The sequence below is a fragment of the Megascapheus bottae genome, chromosome 3 (genome assembly GCF_031878675.1).
Source record: "Megascapheus bottae isolate mThoBot1 chromosome 3, mThoBot2.hap1, whole genome shotgun sequence".
Classification (NCBI taxonomy): Eukaryota; Metazoa; Chordata; class Mammalia; order Rodentia; family Geomyidae; genus Megascapheus; species Megascapheus bottae.
In genome coordinates, this window is record NC_143511.1 from 5,298,488 (window position 1) to 5,315,866 (window position 17,379).

General features: G+C 40.1%; 1 pseudogene; it reads left to right on the forward strand.

Moving 5' to 3' along the window:
- Nucleotides 1-234: 234 nt before the first annotated feature.
- LOC150064868 (alpha-2,8-sialyltransferase 8F-like) lies at nt 235-15,567 on the forward strand (annotated as a pseudogene).
- Nucleotides 15,568-17,379: the final 1,812 nt, after the last annotated feature.

The window sequence follows — 17,379 nt, forward strand, 5'->3', positions numbered from 1 at the left end:
AGACCACTTGACCAGGAACCCCTCAAGCTTAAAGATATGACTTGCTGATTTGTGAGCCTTAGGACAACCTCATCATTTTTACCAAAAAAGAAAATAAAGAGAATAGGCCCACTTAATATTGTTCTGAAATTTTAGACAATATAGAAATAATGGTCCACAGGTGTCTGTGGAGACTGAGAGCTTCTAGTTCTTGAAGGCTTCTGGGTAATGGTGGTATAGTAGCGCTAGACAGTGATGGTGGAAATGGTGGAAATGGTGGTAGTGGTAAAGGCGGTGGTAATGGTGGTGATTAAACTGATGGTGGTGGAGCTGGTGGTGGAGATGATGATGATGGTAATAATCACGCTATAGATACTGACAGGGATAATAATGATGTTACTATCATTACTACATGGGTGTAGTGGTGGTGGTGATGGGAATAATGAGGATGGTGGATATGGTAGTGGTGATAATGATGGTGGTGGTGATGATTATAAAGATGGTATGCATGGTGGTGGTGATGGTGGTTTCATGGTGATTCTAATGATGGTGGTTGCCATAGGTGGAATGTAAAATATCCCTCAAAGACTCGTCTGATAAATGTCTACCCGAGCATGTGACATGGCTAACAATGGTAGAAACTTTAAGAAGCAGAATTTAGTGGTGATCTACAGGGCATTTTCTTCTCTTTTACTCTCTTTCTTTTTATGGTAGTATGCCAGTACCGGAGTTTGAACTTAGGGCCTAAGCTCTTGAGCTTTTGCACTCAAGGCGGGCAGTCTACCACTTGAGCCACAGCTCTACTTCCAGTTTTTTTCTATTTCCGGTGGATCACTCGAGATAAGACAGACTTTTTTTTTTATGTGGGCTGGCTTCCAACTGGGATCTTCAAATCTCAGCTTACTGAGTAACTAAGATTATAGTCATTAGTCACTGGCAACCAGTAGAACTCTTGGTTGTTGACTCTTTCTGGTGTTTTGCTAGTATAGTAGAAAGCTAACTAACAAAGACAGGCAATAGTGTTGGGTGAAGTCATGGCTAAGTTGCTGTCTGAAAACTGCCCTTTGTGTCAAATAGAAAAATGGCCTTAAGAGTTAAGAACTGAGTTCATCAATAGCTTATTTTGATGCTGTTGAGGCTATCAGATTGTAAAGTTTTGACAGACAGAAACCTCATTCTGCTGTTGGTTTTCCCCATTTTAAAAAGCATACCCTTCTTTCATGGAAACACCTAATTTGTAGGAGGGTAGAATAGTGTGGTTGTGAACAGTAACAAAAGCCCTAAGTTCTGCTCCTTGCTTGCATGATGAGAATCCCCTGTTGGAGCCATGGTCAAGCTGACAGCATGAGCTCACTGGAGTGGCCTTGGGAGCAGCCAGCGGCAAATACTTTAAATGGGACCCAGACCAAGCTTTGTAACTTACTAACCACTTGTTACCTTCTGTTCTCATTGCTCAATCCCAGGGAGTCTTATCAGAGATAAGGACGAGGAGTCTTATCTCATCAGAGATAAGGAGGAGGCAGCCCTGCAAAGTCGGGCACAGTGAGCTAGGCTAAGGAGGCCTGACTGGGACAATCTATTGGAAAGCTCTGATGGCCACTGTTCCTGGCTCCTTATCTTCTTCAGAGGATAGATGTTTAGAAGAACTACTTCAGAGCTCTACCATGTGCCTTGGTCTATGCTACATGAACTCATGCACACCCCATGAACTCATACTCTTCATGGAGGGCTGGCTAAGTCTGTGCTTCCATGCCAGCTCAGTAGCTTTAAGAGCGTGCCTACCTCCCAGGCTCAGATACGCTGGCTCAAACTCTAAGTCTATTGAAGTCTTTGTCCTGAACATGCAGTTGCTGTATCTCTTGTGTCTGTGTATCTTTGACTTGGCTCTTCTTTCTGCTGCCCAGAAGATTTTTCTCTTCTGAGTCAACCACCATATGGATAATTGGTGTTTTTAAAGCCATTTATTCCCTGACTTCCTCGGTTAAAGTCAGAATCTGAACATTGGTCTGGTGCTTGCTTTGTAAACTTCCTTCTTTCATTCCTTCCACATGACAGCATGCGAACGGGTTGGCAACCTGTGAAAAGTAGTTAAAAGTAGGCATGGGATTTATAATTGTGAAAAGAAGAACTGGAAAGAATTCAAAGGGCCCACAATAGGAGATTGGTTAAGGAAAGCCTGTATAGCCACAGGATGCCTGTTACACAGTAATTAAAAATGACATTTGTGAAGTGTTTCTGAGAAACTAAGAAAATACAAGAAATGCTACGACTTGTTCTATGACAAACACAGTGAGTATTTGCAAACACACACAGAGATTTATCCTGTAATCTCAACCATGTACAAACAAGATTAATAAGACAAGATTGATATAATCTCATGTGGGAGGTAGAAGAGTCTAGCCCATGCAAAAGAAGTTAGCAACACCTGTATCAACCTACAAGCTAGATGTGGTACATAAATGTGAGTGCTTTCCCAAGCTATATGAATCTCCATATATCGTAGGAGCATGGACTAAGGCTTGACTCTTCCACCCAAAAGCAAGACCCTATCTGAAAAATAACTAAGGCAAAAATAAGGCCAGGGGTATGGCTCAAGTAGTACTTACCTAGCAAGCACAAGTCTCTGAGTTCATACTCTAGTATTCCTAAACAAAGATAATCCTTGCTCTTTACTCTTTCCATCCATTTTAGATTTTATACAATAGCTTCTATTTATGAGTTCATGTTTGCTTGGTACAGTGGCAGATCTTGTTGACATCCTCTCTCTTATTCTCTCATTTCCAGGACAAAATCAAGATAAATTTTGTTCCTACTTTACAAATGAGAACACTGAGGTAGAGAGACATAAATCACTTTGCCCAAGATGATAGACTAGCAAATGCAAGAACCAAGAAGTGAGGTAATATCTATTCACCTCCAAGACTGGCACTTTTGTTTTTCTACCACACCACATGTGGAAGATTATGCATTGCTTTTATGATGTCAAAGCCATGTAAGGAGGATTGGTTTTGTGTGTGTGTGTGTGTGTGTGTGTGTGTGTGTGTGTGTGTGTGTGTGTGTGTATTTGTTTGTTTGCCAGACCTGGGGCTTGAACTCTGGGCCTGGATGCTGTTCCTGATCTGTTGTAAATAAAGCTAGAGTTCTACTGTTTGAGCCACAGCTCCATTTCCAGTAGAGATAAGATTCTCATAGGCTTTCCTGCAAAGCTGATTTTGAACCACATTCCTCAGATCTCAACCATCTAAGTAGCTAGGATTATAAGCATGAGTCACTAGCACCTGGCATGATAATGGTTTGGGCATTCATTTCTTTACTATCCATTTTCTGCTGTGATTGAGCTCATAGAAGTATTATTTTGTAAAAGCATAGTAGACAATTTTTAAAAATAGTAGTGATGAAAGCCAAGGTTAGGGATCACTTCAAAGCAGCAAGAAATGGATAAGGTTATTCTCAAGACCACTGAACCCTACTACTGTTAGTCAAGTGTAAAATCATTGTCTCATTGTCTTTCCTCCTGTCAGCAATCAGCCTTGCTGTGACTTACAAGTCAGAGAGTTAAGTGCAGAGCTGACTGTAGCCTTCTCTCCCTTTTAAGAGGATGCAGTAAGCAACGTGTGCCCTAGCAACTGGCTGCAGAAGCAGGGCATCAGAAGCAATAGCCATCCACATTGTTAATGTGGCATCTCTTTCATCTGTGTTTTTCCTCTCTTGTCACCATCTCTGTCTGCAAGCTCATCATTACGCAGCTGTACTATAGCTCCCTTTAATCTGAGACTTGAGCAGAGAATCTGCCTTTGCTGTATCTCATTCTTCTGTGACATTGTTCAGATCTTTGCATGTGTCTTGGACAATAGTTGATGGGCAGAACTTTACAATGTTTAATGTGATATTTGCCTGTAGGATACAAGATTCAAGAGGATAGCATTTAAACCAATATTCTCTGGGAGCTGCGAACCTAAACTACAGCCTTCTCCAGTATGGTGCTTTTTTTTTTTTCTGGTCCTGGGCTTGAGCTCAGTGCCTGAACACTGTGCTTGAGCCTCAGCACCACTTCCGGCTTTTTTCTATGTATGTGGTACCAAGGAATCGAACGCAGGTCTTCATGCATGCTAGGCATGCAGTCTGCCACTAGGCTAAACTCTCGGCCTCAGTTTGGTGCTTTTTTGAGTAGGCCTGTGATCTCATGCTTCTCTGTACACTTTGGGGCTTTACTGGAACCATCTGTGTATGTTGGGTCCAGGACTGCCAGAAATTCATGGTGGGTTCTTGCTTTCAAAGCCTTGAGCTGATATAGAACCAGTTCAATTACCCTGAAGTCACCATGCTGGGGAGGTCATGTTGGAAGAATATGTGGAGAGGACCCCTGCCTTTGTGAGGAGAGAAATGCCCCCAGCTGGAGACAGACTCACTTCTTTAGCTTTAGTCTTTTGGATAAATGTATCCCAGACATTTAACTGATTCCTTCGGGCTCTAATTCTTGAGTGAAATTTAGTGAATCAAAACATGATTTTTTTCTTAGAAGTTCCAAGAATCCTCCAGATTCTTAAAGGAGAATCTCCAGAGGAGAGCAGGAGAAAGGAGAGAAGAAAATAATTTTAAGGTATATGCTTGTGTGTTAGGGAATATACAGAATACCCATGAGTGGGAACTTGGAACTGGAGTATCATGTTCATTCTGATGAAGTTGATAGTGGAAAATGGAGCTTCAGGTCCTGTAGCCTCATGGGCTTCCTTGGAGACATCAGAATTACAGATTATCACTAGTCTCTCTCTCTCTCTCTCTCTCTCTCTCTCTCTCTCTCTCTCTCTCTCTCTCTCTCTCACACACACACACACACACACACACACACACACACGAACTTGCCAAGACTGGTGAAAATGAGAATGACTCATAAGACAAAAACAGAGTTCTTTCCCCAATAGGTATTTATTAAAGGTATATAGATACTTAAAAATAAGTATTTAACTAAATAAATACATTGAAATAGATATATTTAAATAAACAAATAGGTATTTGTTTATCCCCGCTCAACTTTAAGGATTTAAGAATTGAACAAGATAGGCACCATCCTGGTGATGAGAGAGTTTATTCAGAAGAGGAGTAGGAGATAAGATAGGAAACATGGGCTGGGGCCAAATCACAGAAGCTCTTAGGCATTGTGCCATGAGAATTGAAGGTTTGCTCAAAAGCTGTTCCCAGATTGGTATGGCTCATCTCATACTAGATAATTGGTCCAGGAAGGAAACAGACCATATCCCCGCTGGAGGCCCAAAATGGCCATATGGCCATACTTATTATGGAAGATGGACAACAAAATCCAACAAAGCAAGGACATTTCATGTTCTAGGAAGTCTAAGTGGGCAAAGAAACTTAAAAAGTAATTCATATCAAGCTCCAAGTCATAATGAAAAGGAATAAAACCCAAGTAAAGGAAAGCAAAATTTAAATATTAAAATAGTCATTTGTACCATTATTAACACCCAAATTCAGTACTTTTAGGCATAATCTGTTGAAAATACTACCTGATTAAATAAGGTTTCCCGAATGAATATATTCCTGGCTAATTGAGAAACAAAAATTAAAAAGAAGGAGTTTATAATTGGCTCCAAATTTCTGATCAAATGTTCTCGAATTTTCAGACTCCAGTTTATTTTCTTCTCTCCTTTATTTTTTTTAACTTAGGTTCAGATGATGTTTAAACTTCTCTGCTTCTTAAAGAGAAGTAGAGGGGAAAGTCAGATATCAGTGGCACATACCTGTAATCCTAGCTACTTACGAGTCTGAGAATTGGAAGATTGTAGTTCTAGGCCAGCCTGGGCAGGAAGATCTGTAAGACTCCATCACCGTAAAAGGAAGATAGAAGCCTGGTACATGCATGCCAATCCCAGCAATGACAGGAAGTCTAAAATAGACAAATTGTTATCCAGAATCATATTTGGGCCAGATGTGAGACTCTACTTTAAAAATGACTAGCCCAGGGCTGCGAGTTTGGTGTTGTGGTAGAGTGCTTGCCTAGCATGCACGAAGACCCGGGTTCAATTCCTCAATAACACATACATAGAAAAAAAACCCTAGAAGTGGTGCTGAGGCTCAAGTGGTAGAGCTCTAGCCTTGAGAAAATCCAAGGACAGTACTCAGGCCCTGAGTTCAAGCCCAGGATTGGCAAAAAACAAAAATGACTAGCCCAAAATGAGGCTAGAGGCATGATTTAGTAGTTCAGTGTGAGCCTAGCAAGTCAGCCCTGGGGTCAAATCCCAGTACCATAGGGAAGGAAAGGAGGAAGGAAGGAAGGAAGGAAGGAAGGAAGGAAGGAAGGAAGGAAGGAAGGAAGGAAGGAAGGAAGGAAGGAAGGAAGGAAGGAAAAGGAAAAGAGGAGACAGGGAGGGAGGGAAGGCGGGTCCTAGTGCCACAAGAAGGAAAGAAGAAAAGAGAGGGAGGGGAAAGGGAGGAAAGCAAGGTAGAAGAGAGAAGGAAAAATTCTTCAGTGAGTACATGACATTTAATGCTTAAAAATTAATGAATACATTTACACTGTACTCAACTTAGATATGTTCCTAAACTAATTGTGGTAGCACATGCCTATAATCCCAGCACTCAGGATTGCACAAATGTAAGGGCAGCCAGGCTACATAGAAAAATCCTGTCACAAAACAAAACAAGACAAAACAAAAACAAACAATATGTTCCTCAGAGGAAAGTTCCAGTTCATTTAGGATTTTATAAGAAGAAAAATGGGCATGTCTTCATTGGAAAAAATTAATCTGAAACAATTATGGGGGACATATTGCTTCAGTATTTTGTGAATAGACAGAAACCTTTGCCCAATTTTCTAGTTTCTTCTGATGCTCAAAGGATCAAATCTCTTTGAAGAGAAAAAAAATTATTCTTTTTGATCAGAGAAACAAAAATTATCAAGGGGATTTTCATGGCTGACCTGACAATGAACTATTTAGCACAACTCTCTCTGTGTTGCTTTTTCCACAATGCAGGGAAGAGAAAAGTGTGATTCCTGAGGTTCCAATCCCAGTTATTTAGCCAAAGAGACAGATCTTACTGCCTTAATTCACAAATAGGCTCTGGGTTCTGTAGGAATCATTAGAATTCTCCTCCTCTTTTTCTAGGGGGGTTTGAACTTCCCTAACTGCTCTGTTCGAAGTTAGGTGTGGCCAGATAATTTACCAGAGCCAATCAAGTGCAAGAAATTTACCACATTTCTTGTCTCCCTGCCTCCACTATTTGAAGGCCCATACAAGATGGCACCTCTGCCCCTGAGTTAATTCTGTGAAGACAGCCTTTCAGCAAGAAATAAATTTGGCAAAATCAACAAACCAACAAACCTGGTTAGATAAAAGGAGTTGTTATTCTAGCAAATTTAGGCCCCTACTGACTAGTAACAAACACTCTTGATGTAACTAGCCAACTGCCAGACTCTGAGGGTATACAGGTGGTCAGACAGTATGCCACTCTGTAGTAGGAAACAGGGAAAGAGCCAGATAAAAACAATGGGAAATGGCAAAGAGTCACTGCTGAACAGTAAATTCAACTAGGAATATTCAAAACTGAGGGAAAAGTGGTGGTGAGAAAGGAAGCAGAACTGTTTGGTAGAGTGATGGAGATAACACATAACTATACCAGGGGTCCTATCCTGGTACTTGCTCCATAGCACCTCAAGCTTCTGCTCAAACACTTCTTTTTCCCATAATGCCCTGAACACCCATTCAACCAAATACAAGAGTCATGGTGGTGTATTCTCAAACTCTCAAGCAACCATTGCAAAGCCCAGGAGAGGAGGTAGGGAAGGCCTGTCCAGGAGGGACTGTACTTTAGAGCCCTTTCCTCATGGAGAGTCTCACTACTTTAGCGGGTTTTCTTTCACTTTCCCATACATTTGCTCTGTTTACCGTATGCACTTTCCTGCCTTTAAATTATTTAGTGGGTAGAGAAACAAATCAGTACTCCTAAACAGTATCGCTGGGTTTGATTTTTACTTTAAAACATGAGCAACAAAGACTGGGAAAAGCTGTCTTACACATTCAGTTATAATTTAATCTATGCCTAACTCTACTCTATTGCTGTTATAGTGAAATGATAGATCTAGTTACATGCTAGTGGAAAGTTTGACATTCTAATCAAGGTATTTTCGTGTTGCCATCAAAATACTGCTCCAAGATCACAATTGGGAGTCATATTTTGGATGACTTCCAAAAGATAAGTAGGATTCTGCATGGCCTTTTCTTTGAAATAATGATAATGATAACAGCCAGGCTTGGGAGAAGAGATGTCTGAATTGTGTTTAGAAGGAGGGAACTTAGAAGTCTTACATAGTTATTTGCCAACCTATGCTTATCTGAAATGGAAGAATTTCTTTGACATCTTATTATCATGTTCCACCCTAAAGAAGAATGAAATAACCTTGAAAAGTCATTTATATAAATGATAGCTTAACCTTTGTGGAAAGGAATATCACATTGGGTTGTGAAGTTTTAAGTCTAAGTGTCTGAGAGTAGGCTAAGCTGTTATAATAAAAGGACTTGTATACAATGGCATTATTGTCTGCATACCATGAAAGGAAGTTTAGGGAAAGGAATTTACGTGTGTGTGTGTGTGTGTGTGTGTGTGTGTGTGTGTGTGTGTGTGTGTGTGTCCCTGAGACTCTTACCTCCAATTAACCAGCAAAAAGCTAAAGGTAGAAGTATGGCTCAAATGACAGAGTTCCAGTCTTAATTGAAAAAGCCAAAAAAAGAACTCAAGGCCCTAAGTTCAAGCCCCAGTACCAGCATGCATGCATGCGCACACATACACACATATTATATAAAGTAAATCTGAGGGATACTTTAAAGTAACTCCTCTTCAAAAGTATCAAAGTCATGAAAAGAGGAGCTAAAGAAACTACTCAATATAATGTGGGATCCTCTATTGAATCCTGGAATAGGACAAAAACAGTAAGAAAAATCAACTTCTAATGAGGCATATAGGTTAGTTACTGTTGTTTTACCAATATTAATTTCCTGGATTTGGTATCTGTATGAGTATATATGATGTTTACTTTAGGGAAAACTTAGTGAATACAGTATGGAAACATATTACTTCTTTTGTGACTTTTTTTTAAGTCTAAAATTATTTTCCAATGAAAAGTGCTTGAAAGTCATCTCACATTAATACATTTCCCAGAGAAAGTCCTATTCAGACCTCATGAAGAGTATCTGTCTTTTCTTTCTGGGCTACTCTAGTTGTTATTTTATTCACCACTATGCCTTTTCCTCCCTGCAGTCCCGCATCCTGAATGGCCTATCTGGTATAGGTCTGAAGATCTGCCTACCCTATGTAGTGCCTCTTCACTTCCTAAAAGATTAAACCACACACGACAGAAACCCACAGGATCTTAATAGTATAGGCCAAATCCATGTCTCTATTTGCTACTCCTGCCATGTTGGAGAAATTGAAGAATATTCTCCAACCCAGTACAACTTCTCATAGGGTTCAAGGATTCCATTTGTATCTTTTAGCAGTACTGATTTCTGATTTCTGACTTCCTGTGGTGCCAGCAGTCACACATGTCCCATTAGCAATAGTTGTGTCTATTGAAGAATGAAGTGAAGTATTTTTATCTTTCAATCTACTTGTTTTATATTTTTCAAATGGCTACCAGATTATAAGAATATGTGTTTTATGAAGGTACATGAATTTGCTTCATAAATGGGTGTATATATTGCTTTTGATCTAGAGTGCCATAAAAAAAATTACTAGGCAACCAGGTGAGCTGAGAACTGAGAAATCTGAGATCCTGTGACACACACTATTATTGAATTGGTAATGATGTTGTTCTCTTACAATTGCTTCATCTGGAGATCATTAAATTCTTTGTTATTTGAAGGCCTCTGTGGATCTTCAAGTGTAAAGACAAATACCTAAATGCCTAACAAAAGAAATGTATGTTAACATTATAAAGGAAATGGGCAAGGCTATATCGTTACTTTGGTCTTCAGTGGTAGGTTCTTCTAATATCATTCCACAGATTCTACCACCATTCATAAAGTTCATCAGGAGGACATGGCAATGGATTCGACCTATACTGCCTTAGATACTTGTGAGAAAAAAAAAATAAGCTTTCCATTTGGACAGCCAGTGTGGTTATTGGTTTCTGTGACTTAGTCTGTTTTGCATAACTGTAACAAAATACTCGAGGCAGCTAAAGGAAGGTTTATTTTGGTTCATGGTTATAGGTAGAGGATCACATCTAGTGATGAACTTCTTGCTAGTTATAGTCCTGAGGCAGTGCAAGGCATCACAAGACCAGGGACACAGGTAGCATAGTGGTGTATATGTGTGTTGTGGCCTTTACCCTTCGTCTTATGAAGCACTAGTATTCCATCGTGGGGCTCCACTCTCGTGACTTCCTTTAATCCTAGTTACCTCCATCTCTAAGTATCATCCCCAAACTAACTTTCTATATTCTTAACACCTCCCTTTCGGGATTAAATTTTAACATGTCATCTCTTGTGAGACATATACAAACTCTACCTAAACCATAGCAGTAAACTTGCCGCTTCAAACTCATTGGCACTGAAATGGTCACTTTCTGACTTTTTGCTGGTTAATTGGAGACCTCATAGATTTGCTTTCCAGGCTATTTTCAAACCATAGTTCTCCAATCTCAGCTTCCTAAGTATCTAGGATTACTGGTATGAGTCATTGGAGCCTACAATTCTTTTTTTTCTTTTCTTTTCTTTCTTTCTTTCTTTCTTTCTTTCTTTCTTTCTTTCTTCCTCCTCTTCCTCCTTCACCTCCTCCTCCTCTTCCTCCTCCTCTTCCTCCTCCTCCTCCTCCTCCTCTTCTTCTTCTTCTTCTTCTTCTTCTTCTTCTTCTTCTTCTTCCTCCTTCTCCTCCCTCCTCCTCCTCCTCCTCCTCTTCCTCCTCCTCCTCCTCCTCTTCTTCTTCTTCTTCTGCCATGGAGCCTGAACTCTAGGCCTGGGCTTTGTCCCTGAGCTCTTCAGCTCAAGGCTAGCGTTCTACCACTTTGAGCCACATAGCACCATTTCAGTTTTCTGGTGGTTAATTGTAGATAAAAAGTCTCACGCACTTTCATGCCTTAGCTGACTTTGAACCGTGATCTTCAGATCTCAACCTCCTGAGTAGCTAGGATTATAGGCATGAGCCACCCGTGCCTAGCTAGAGCCTATAATTCTGAAAGCCAGTTTTAAACATTGGACAAAATAAAATTTTCGATGAAAGAGGCTGTGTCCTAAGAGAATCCCTTAAAGCTAGAACAAATGCTTGGCTATAATTATCTTTCAGAATGCATTTAAGTAAATTGACTAATACAAATATATTACCTTTTATACTCTTGACAAAGCAGGAAATTTACTTATGCATTAGGGGTTATTGCTCTTGTCAGTCATACATTCAACACATTTATTGGCCTTTCTTTAGAACCTGACATGTCCAAGCACTGGTTAGGCCATTTTACTTGCTGGTAAAACTGGAATTTGGGAGAGGATGTGAATCCAATGAGCTAACTGCATCTTTCATAATTCTTCATGTAAGTGGTTATGCTGTGGTTACTAACACAGTGTCCTCTGTAGATCAAAGAGGGACATTTCCCCCCTTGAGGTTCTATGACCCACACAGATGTAGGCAGCAGCAGAAAGCCTATATTCTTCCTTGCCCTAGAAATGACTTTTCAAATATCATGAGTGTTTGTCATGAGTGACCACCACTGATGAAGTGAAAGATTGTCCAAATGTTTCTTGCTGGCAACTAAATTTCTTTCTTGCAACCACATCCTATTTCTAAAGATTGAGGCAGCAAATTAAATGAGCAGCACGTAATTTGATTTTCTCTGAGATCTTTTCCATTTGTGTTCTAATTAGGAGTAATATTAGATGTCCACAAATAAATGATATTATCTAAAAACAACTTTTGCCCTTTTGTATAGTGTATAAAATATAGTACTATTTCATGCAAGATTATGGAAACCTAAAGTTAAACTAGAAGAAAGGTTAATAGAATACTCTTTACGGTATCAGGAAGAAATTATCTGGTAAATTCTGAGATATACCAGAGTAATTTCAATGAAAAGGAAAGATACTAGATTACATAAATAACAGGTTAGCAGGGAAACTGGGAATTAATCAGGATATTACAAGAAGAACAAGGGTACCAAGATGCAGCCATCCTCCTTGCAGCTCCATTCGGGGCTGCCTTGCTTCTCAACACTTGTGCTTATAGGGTAGTAAGATGGCTCCAGTATCTCTTCTCTTACATTTTTTGTAACTTAATTCCCAGAGAATGAGCAAATGTCTCTCGGTCAGAAGTACCGCCAAAGTCTCACATGCTTCATAAGAGCAAAACCAATCATCATGGGCCCATGTGTGGAGAGCTCCAGCTAGAAGAAGACAGTGCCCCGATGGACTTTGGCCTGTGAAACACGATTTATTTGTTAGGCCAGGAATGGATTTTGCCTACAGCTGGGGGAAAATTATTCAAGAAAAGAAAAATGGACATGGGAAGTCAAATATTCACTTCTAAAATAAAATAAAGATTCCCACTATGGCCAATTTTAAGGGAGCAACATGACAACACAGACTTTGGGGTTTGGGAGGAGAGGCAGAGTCAGCTCTCATGAGCTAGCCTCAGCTGGCTCCAACTTTCACAGGCAATAAGCAATATTCATGAGAGTTTTTTACACATTATTATCTTTCTTATGCAGCCAAAGTGACCATGAAAATTACTCCCAACTTTCCAAACTGAGGTGGACATGGAACCTGAAAAAACAGCTTTGTTACTAGGTCAAAAGCATTCACAGTCTGATGTGTCTACATGGATACCTTGTAGATAAATTCATCATTTGGTTGTTCCGTAGCCACATGAAAATAGCCTTGCTCACTGCATAAAATGTTGGGGGAAACAGCAATTATGTGGCCATCAGTGCTTCTGTCCCCATGAATTGCTGCACAGTGAAGCCATGAGACAACCCTGAGAATTCAGGGGGTGTCCTGGGTACAGAACTCTCTGACCACAGAAGACACATTTGTTTGTTAATATTTTCTAGACTGCTAATTATGCAAAGCCTATGATTTTCATTTGCCAGTGAATGAATAAATGCAAGGCTCAGAGCGGACACTAAAGCTCAGAACACTGGTGGCTTGTTTATAAACCAGAAAACAACCACAATGGCTGGGGCTAAGGTAAAAACTCCCATTAAAAAACACATCTAAACGTCAACCTTGGCCTTGGCAGTCAGCTCTACTCAAGTGCAAATGCTATGACATGTCCTGGGGTTACTGGGGAATAAGAATCAATTCCCTCCACAATTATTTTCTGGAAGACTATATTGACCTTGCTTAAAGCATCCTCCTTGCTCTGCTTCCTCTTCTGCCATTTCAAAACCTATGGGGACCATGAATTCAGAAATATGACTCAGTCGAGACTATTAGGAAATAGGAAGGGTGCACAGTTAGGAGAAATAATTTTCAAGGTATATTTTCTCCCTTCGTTCAACAATGAATAGTTTCAGGTGTTCTCAAATGTCTGCATCTGTACATTTCAAACTCCAGAGCAGCAAAATAAAATAAACTCACCAAATTCTTCCTCACTTATCTAAGAGGGGTGATCACACAATTTTTAGTAGACAAATTATAGATCATATACTACTATATATGATATAAAATTAAACATATATAATGTATGTCAGAATTTCATCTAAAGGAAAGCCATGAATTAAATTTTCCCTTTATGAATGACAGGGTATCAATAAGCTTCTTCCTTTGTCAGACTGCCTAACCTATCCATTCCTGCTCTCCCAAAGAATTCAGGATTAATCTCTAAAGCATTATTGATTGTAATGATGAGAACTAAAATTCATTTTAGGCTTCTTCTCTGCCAGGCTCCAAGCTATGCATTTTAACAATTACAGTTTCCTTTTTAAAAAGATGGTTAAAATATCTCTATCTTCACAGCAACCCATAAGGATGTTCCTATTGCATAAATAAAGAAATTGAGCTTAAGCACATTCAGTGATTTCTATTGGAAACCCTACTATTACTAATTGAATTCCTGTTACAGGTGTAGACCATGGACAATCTCACTTAGCAAGGACTAAATAAATAAATAAATAAAATCAGTGCTTAAACCAAAGGTCACAAACCTAGTACATGTCAGAGTCAAGGCTTAAAACCTAAATAAGCTATACTAAATTTCCAAGCCAGTTCCCCAAGCCTTTAAAGTACACAGAAATAGGATGAAGGACAGATATTTGAAGGCAGCATCTAACACATAGGGCCAGAAAATGGGAATGGAGCTCAGCTATAAACATTTACTTTATGCTATGTACTTGTGGCTCATGTCTGTAATCCTAGCTACACAGGAGGCTGAGATCTGAGAATCCCAGTTCAAAGTCAACCCAGGCTAAGATACACCATGTATAAGAGCCCAAGAGGCCTTTATCTCCAATTAGCTACCAATTCAGAAATGGAGGAATGGTTCAAGTATTAGAGTGCAAAAAGTTAAGGGACAGTGCCCAAGTCTTGAGTTCAAGTCCCAATACAAGCACAAAAAGAAAAGAAAAGAAAAGAAAAAGACATTTATTTGCATACTACACACAAGACCCTGGGTTCAATCTGAGGCTCTGAAGATGCTCAGGAACCCCACGACCCTGCCACAGTGGGCCACAAGCAGCATATACCTAAATGAGAAATCATCTGACAGAGAAGTACAGAAAGATGGCTTCAAGTCTTTATCTAACAAAACAAGGCGGCTTGACATTGAATTTGGAGAAGATTCAATTGGAGATCTGAGACCAACAACGGAGACTGGGCTACCCTAGTATTCAGAGAGTGATTCTCTTCACAGGATCACAAATATACAGAACTGTCCGTGGAAATGACAAGCAGAAGAATATGAGAACCTCAGTCCCAGCCCTTTGTGGATGCCGCTAGAATCACTGTACCATGGTTGGAAATGGGGGGGGGATTCTGAACAAGTCTCTCTGTGGAGCTGAAATAGACAAATTTGACTTCGTTTTTAGATGTAAACCTGCCCCCAACCACAGGAAATATTAGCAAAGATGTGGGCAGCAAAACCAATCTTGTGACTGTAAACCCCAGTATTATTACATTGAAATATGGGAACTTGAAAGGTGAACAAAGCAATGTTTTTGGAGGACATTGCCACCTACGGAGATGCATTCCTCCTTCTGCCTGCGTTTTCCTTCTGGGCCAACACTGGCACCTCTTTTAAAGTGTACTATGTGCTCAAAGAGTCCAAAGCAAGACAGAAGGTTCTCTTTTTCCATCCCAAGTACCTAAAACATCTCTCTCTCTTTTCTGGAGAACAAAAGGGGTGACTGCATACCGCTTGTCCATCGGTTTGATGATTGCAAGGGTGGCAGTGGAACTGTGTACCAATGTGAAGCTCTATGGCTTCTGGCCCTTCTCGAAAACTCTAGAAGACACACCAGTCAGCCACTACTATGACAACACCTTACCCAAATATGGTTTCTATCAGATGTCCAAAGAATACAATCAGATTCTCCAACTTCATGTGAAAGGAATCCTCAAATTACAGTTTAGCAAATGTGAGATAGCATAAGGCATCTTCACATGGAAATATGTTTTGAATGTAATGCAGGAAGTAGAAGAGTTACAGAGATCCCAAGAGCTAGTAACAATATTTATAACACAACTCCAGAACTTGGGTTGGCCAGAGTTCTAGTAAACTTTCCAAATCTCCCAAAGTCCTTCAGTCATTCCCAAGCTTCCTTTTCCTTCCCTGCAGTGGGAACCACAGTATCTAACTCTGGCAAGTGAAATGGGATAATTTGTGAGAACTCTTGGCCTAGCATTTGATGTGAGGGGAGCGGTAGGGACTTGAATATTTTGTTTCTGAGAGCCCTCACCAGACTGAGGGGCAGGGTAGATTATCCTGGAATCCTTTTCTGAAATGAAGAGTGGAATCACCAGTGTTTGCTGGGTTTCTTTCTCTCACAGCCTTCACCCACATGCGTGCACACACACACACACACACACACACACACACACACACACACACACACACACAAAGTACATACCAGAAAGTGATATGGTTAAGCACAAAATCCTTAATCATTTAGGATGAAATTTTCTTTCTATGTCACCATACTTGTTTCTAATTAACTGCAGTGTATTAGTTAGGTTTCAGCCATTTCTTTCCAGCTATAATTTTAATCACTCTATCTTTTCTTAACTCTCTATTAACTTCCCGTTCAGGTTTGTGGCTTTTTTGTTGTTGTTGTTCCTCCACTCACAGGATCTACTTTAAGCACATGAAGATTTGCAAGAGTTAGCATTTCTTACTTGCTGTCTGGCCTGTGGGTCATTCATTCCATTTAAAGCTTAAAAAATTTGGGGAGGGGACTGTATTGGGATTCGATCTCAGGGCCTTGTTCTTGCTAGGCTAGCACTCTACTGCTGATTCATGTTTTCAGCCCTTTGTGGCACTTGTTATCTTTGAGTAAGATCTTGCTTTCCCCAACCTTTTTGTTTTTGTTTGTTTTCAGGAATGCCCCTGGACCATTATCTACCTATTGTACATTTGCCATCACAGCTAAGATGATAGGTATGTACCACCACACTGAGTTATCGGTTGAGATGGGATCTCCTGTGTGTATTTATATTGGCCTTGAATTTGAGCCTCCCCAATCTTAGCCTCTCAAATACCTAGGCTTGCCCACATGAGTTACCAGCTTCTGGCTTTTGTAAAAACAGGCTTTTTTATACCAGGTCTTATACCAGGTTCTATTAGAGGAGTATAAAGATGACTTCCTTTGGCACCAGGAAATGGATGTGTATCTGGTACAAAAAGGGTCCTAATGGGGATGGTTTAAAAAAATGCTGGGGGTCGGGAGTTTGGCCTAGTGGTAGAGTGACTGCCTAGCATGCATGAAGACCAGGGTTCGATTCCTCGGTACCACATACACAGAAAAAGCCAGAAATGGTGATATGTCTCAGTGGTAGAGCTCTAGCCTTGAGAAAGCTCAAGGATAGTGCTCTGGCCCTGAGTTCAAGCTCCAGGACTGGCAAAAAAAAATGCCAGAAGGATCATCAGCAGAATTATGTCAAAGAAGATACCATTTCACAATTAAATCTAGAAAATGATTTTTTTTACCAAGTAAATAAACTTGTGGGTATAGAGAACCCCAAAGGGGAAGGAAAACTGTTCCCTTGATTTTGATTCATCAAAATGAGAATATTTGAGGGTTGATCATGCTTTCTGCCCTAAAATCTACCACATGAAGGGAAGGTTCCATGTATGGAGGTGATGTCTTGGCCCCAGGTTAGTAAATAGGAATAATTCAGACCTACCCACCTCCATCAGGATGGCTTAAGATGATAATACCCTAAGACTTAATGCTTACAAGGAAAG